This window comes from Dendrobates tinctorius, unplaced genomic scaffold (genome assembly GCF_039654945.1).
Source record: "Dendrobates tinctorius isolate UK_male_01 unplaced genomic scaffold, ASM3965494v1 ptg000178l, whole genome shotgun sequence".
Taxonomy (NCBI): domain Eukaryota; kingdom Metazoa; phylum Chordata; class Amphibia; order Anura; family Dendrobatidae; genus Dendrobates; species Dendrobates tinctorius.
The window spans coordinates 2,486,589-2,492,180 of record NW_027361845.1 but is presented as its reverse complement, the minus strand read 5'-3'; positions in this window follow the sequence as shown (position 1 = coordinate 2,492,180).

Sequence of the window (5,592 nt, the reverse complement as noted above, 5' to 3'; positions counted from 1 at the left end):
TTATACGTGCACACGTGTTTTCCTGACACCTCCAGGTTGCACTCCATTATCTCGCTGGTGCCATTTAGTTCAAAATAGCCATAAAAATAGACCTAAGAAGCAGATTTGTGGTCATTCGACAACATTACATCTTATCCAAGACGAGTACACTCTCTTCCACCATGTAGTGCGCAGAGCAGTGTTGCTTGGGGATCTGTGACTTATGGCCATAGCAGGAGCTGTGAACAACTGATAGGTGGTGAGGGTGCTGGATATCAGACCATAACCTAACCAGGGGAGAGGTCAACAAGATCTAAGTCCAAGGAATCTCTTTAATAATAATATTCTGGCTAAAGAAGTTTCTAACTATGAAGTGGGTAGGGTGCCTAGTCTTTGGACTAGGCCAATCATGGAATAGGTCAAACTCTCCAGAAGCATCATGTAATGTTTGAGGTTCTACTAAAACCAGAAGGTTTCCAATCCCTGGGGCCAAAAGAAAACAATTGTCATTGTTGCTTCTAGCACCCTGTGGTTGGTCAACTCACTCTGGTGATTAAAGAGATAGTCTCAGGAACATTTTCCGTTTAAACTTTCTGCTGGTTTATTAAAAATGTACGGCATAAACCAGTAAAAAAATTACGTAAACAAACACGTCTCTTCTGGCAAAATGGGAAAAACAAAAATAGCATACAATACACTCTGTGTGGCTGCGGGGTTTGTCCGCTCAAGAAACAAAAACAAGGTTCGGTTCTCTTTACCACGAGCACAGCTTTGGAGATATCATCTCCAGACACACTGAACACTGAATGAGTCCAATGGCTCCACATTTACCTTCTGAACCACACCCTGGGGTGGAGAAAAGGTGATCAGCCTCCTATCCACTCTTCGACTGTTCACAAAAACCCAGCCCTGAATATGGCTGATTAACCCCTCTCAGCACTTGGAATGCTGGAGCATTTTTCCAGGTTCATGTCATTGAGGCTAACATCCTGAGTAATACATATCTCCCCTCCAGTATTTTACTAGTGACCTTCTCACACATTCCCCCCTCTGCCCAAAGCAGTTTTGGCACCTTCAGTCACTAAACAGGGAAATCAATTATATATGGTTGGATGTAAATACTGTATATCCATTGGCTTCCACATTTTTGTATACCATGTAATTAATATGCATATAGTTAATTTTCATTATTAATTCTATTTTTTATACTTATGACAGTCAATTTTAATATAATTTATTAAGGAAATGGTTATTATTATGTAATTACTGATGGTGATGCTAATGTTGGTTTGAATTTTGTCCCTATAGTTAATTTTTATAAATTCTATTTATGTGTAATTCCCATCTTTGTATAATATGTAACTTTACAAATATACTGTATGTTTTACCACACGTAGCTGTAATATATCTTGATGCAATGCAGTCTTTCATAGTCATCATTATTTTTATCCCCCATTCCCTTCCCCCCACCCACCACCATATCTACTGGATTTTGAACTGTTTTTTCACATGAATATATCATTTTTACACACCTTCATCTTATTTTTATTTTATTTACTTTACTCTTATTTCTATCCTTTATTATTCTTTGTTATGCTCACCTTATTTTTTCACATATAATTATTGGTACACTATCTTTTCATATTCATTTTTTACTGCTTCACATACATACTTATTCACATCATATGTTCTCTATATTATTCATTCCACATTATGCATCCATATATTAACTTCCATCCAAACACAGTTGCGGGCTTATATCGCATCATTCTCTGCATTGCATTTACAGATGTAAGACCATCACACATGACTATAGGACCTTCTGTCATGCGACTAATTGCATCATCTTTTCCAGTACGGCTTCCCCGCATTCTGCTTCTTACGTCTGCCCTCCCCGCCCCTTCACATGATTGCGGCATCAGGGACCACACGGGCGGGTGGTTGGTGAAGAAGGGTAACCTCCTGAAGGGGCAAGCATCAAGCGATGCCCATGCCAACAACTGTTGGCTATTTCCTTTTTTATGAACTCTCCTCTCTGTTTATGGTGCCCTCTCCCTAGATCAGCCGCTCTTTGACTCCTCAATGATGCCCAGGCTCAACATTCTCCTCACCTCATTTGAAATCACCTCGCAGGAGGCTTCAGGAATTGGATATAGCTTTAGATTTACCTGAACATGTGGTTCCATCAGGATTTTGTACTCGACAAACTGTGTACATCCTGGCAACTCTGAAAACAGGTCTCTGTTCCGCTGAAGCATTTCTCGGCACTGTTGTTCCTGGTCACTCTCTGCCACTGTGACATCCTCATATTTGGCTTTGGGATTGGTCTCCAGGCACGTGGCTTCGGCTGGTTCCCTGTCTCACCACGACTTAAGCAGGTTGACGTGGTACACCTGGTACAGTTTTCTTCTCCTTGGCAGTTCGTATGGCCCTTGTCACTTGGTCAGAAATTTACTTTTGACAGAAAGAATCAGTACTAACACCTGATCTCTAGCTCTAAATTATCAAAGCATCTACGACCAGTTGTAGACCCTTGCCTGGGATTCTTGTGCCTGAAGGAGGATTACCTTCGCAATCCTTGACTGCATCTGGACCACATTCTCGATGATGCTTTGGTGGGGTGTAACCTCTGCTCTCATTTCTGGCACCCATGGGTTTTTTTTGCTATTCATTTTTTGAATGAGATTTGGCCTTATTGACATTCCCTTTTGGATATTATTGGTTTACTAAGTCCAGTCCAAGGAGGACTATTTTATTACAATATATCTTGCGTTCCTATGGTTGGAATCATTTCTCTTTTAAAACACCATAAGGGTTTTTTCCACTATGTGCCCATAATATTGGAGAGGAAGTATGACCCTCGAGAGGGTCACCAAACTCCCTGAGTCTAGCAGTCCAGTCACTTTCAGACCATTCACCTTTACAGGTTAAGCTTGTAGCCCCTCGCTGGGTGAACCGTTCACAATGCAGGCTGGATATGCATATTATAAAAAACAGCATCCTAGGCTACAGTCCATCTGCTCAGAGGTCAGCGGAAAAAGGGAGGCTATATAGCCGGGGTATTGACATTTCCAGCATATAATATCACCAGCTGGGACCTTTGGCACTACCTCCCCTGCCCCTTTAGACCTTGGACACCCCACCCCCTTTTGGGCCTCCTCCCACTGTTGGAAGCCCTAATATGAAGTGGATTGCCTCCTCAAGGAACCCTCGACCCAAGGACCCCTTTCGACCAGTCCGATCAAGTTATCAGTATTCCGGGGATGACCCTTGTCAACCCAAGTCGGCATTGACCTTGGAAGGGAGTGCTGCAACCATTTTTAGACCAGGAGAATCAGATCAAACATTTGGGAGAAAGGGGGTTTGTCATGGTAATATGCCCAGCGGTGACCCGTTAGAATCATAGAATCATAGAATGTTAGAGTTGGAAGAGACCTCCAGAGCCATCGTGTCCAACCCCCGGCTCAATGTAGGATTTACTAAACCATCTCAGACACCTTTGTCTGTCCAGCCTCTGTTTGAAGAGAACTTACCACTCCTCCACTCACTGATCACCCTCACTGTCAAAAATATCTAATCTGTATCTTCTCCTCTTCAGTTTCATTCCATTGCTGCGAGTGTTCATGTGCAAATGAGAATAAGGATAATCCTTCTACACTGACATCCTTTCAGATATTTGTACACAGTTATTAAGTCTCCTCTTAGCTTTCTTTTATGCAAGCTAAATATTCCCAGATGCTTTAACTGTTCCTAGTAGGACATACTTTGCAGTCCACTCACCATCCTGTTAGCTCTTCTCGGAACTTTCTCCAGGTATTCAATTGTTTTTTAAAATGTGTTGCCCAGAACTGTACACAGTATTAAAGAGTTCTGACCAAGGAGGAGTAGAGGGGGATAATTACTTGTCATGATCGAGGTTGTAATACACTCCAGAACTGTGTTTGCCTTTTTTGCTGCTGCACTACACTGTTGACTAATGTGCAGTCTGTGATCTATTAGTATAACAAAGTCTTTTTCACACGTATTCTTGCTTAGTTCTTTTTCTGCCATGTTGTAGGTGTAATTTTCATTTTACTTACCCAGATGTATAATCTTGCTTTCCTCCCTTTTAAATACCATCCTATTAAACACTGCCCATTGTTCAAGCTTATCTAGATCCTTCTGAATCCATTCTCTGTCTAGTGTTAGCTATTCCTCCTAGCTTTGCATTGTCTGCAAATATGATTAGTTTACCTTTAGTTCCTTTAGCTAGTTCATTTATAAAAATGTTGAACAACACTTGGCCCAGGACAGAGCCTTGTGGTACCCAACTTGAAACACTCTTGCAATTGGATGTGTAACCATTTATTACCTCTCTTCGTCGATCACTGAGTCAGTTATGAATCCACCTAACCTTAGCCTTGTCAATCCCATAAGTGGTCAATTTTCCAATAAGGATAGCATGAGATACTTTATCAAATGCTTTGCTGAAGTCGAGATATACTATATCTACTGCATTTCCCTGATCCACCTAGTCAGTGATTCCATCATAGACGTAAATTAAGTCAATGCAAGAAAGTGGACGGCACCGCTGTTACCGTGCTAAGGTCCGTGGCTCGCAGCAGGCGGAGAGCTCACGTCCAGGACTCCCGGGTGCTTGACCTCGTAGCAAGACGATTGTAGTTTCCAAGAGAAAAAGGTCGCACTCTGCGGGATAATGATAAATGTTTATTGACACTGAATTGACATGTAATTCAGTGTCAATAAACATTCATCATTATCCCGCAGAGTGCGACCTTTTTCTCTTGGAAACTATAGACGTAAATTAGATTAGTCTCACATGACTTGTTTGCGACAAACCCATGCTGGCTCTGGTTAATTGCTGTATTCTTATCCAAGTGCATACATACATGCTGTTTAATAATTTCTTCAAAGATATTTCCTAGTAAAGAAGTAAGGCTCATCACACAAGCGCACCAAAATTTCAGTATTCAGTTTCATTTAATATTTGGTGTCTTGTAAGGCAAAATCATAGTAGGCTTTCTGGGGCTTCCCAATTAAGTGTGGAGCCAGCACTTCCACCCATTGCTCTGGCAGGAGTTTTTCCCTTCTTGGCAACACTTTTAAAAATGGTCAAAAATGCCTTTATGTCGTAACCCAGGGTAATTTTCCGCAGGGCTCTTCTTATCGCATTCCGAATGGAAAAATCATCAGTTGACCTTGCAGTCAGAGCTGCCATGCCACAAACTGCATCTGTGAGTAGTTGCTGCTGCTTAAGTTTTCAGCTGTCCAAAGTTAGATAAACAAACATGATCCTTCTGACATAATGCATAAAACAAAAACAGCATACTATATTCAGTTCTCTTTAATACGAGCACAGCTCTGGAGAGCTCATGTCCTAGCACACCGAACACTGAATGAGTCCAAGGGCTCTACATTTACCTTCTGGACCACACCCTGGGGTGGAGATATGGTGAACAGACTTCCACCCACTCTTCAGTGTTCTCAAAAACCTAGCCCTTTATATGGCTGATTAGCACCTCTCACTGTGTCCTAATTTAGGATGGTCCTGTAGAACTTCAACAGAAGCATCAGCGCTTTGTAGTCATTTAAATAAAAGACATTTATATTTTC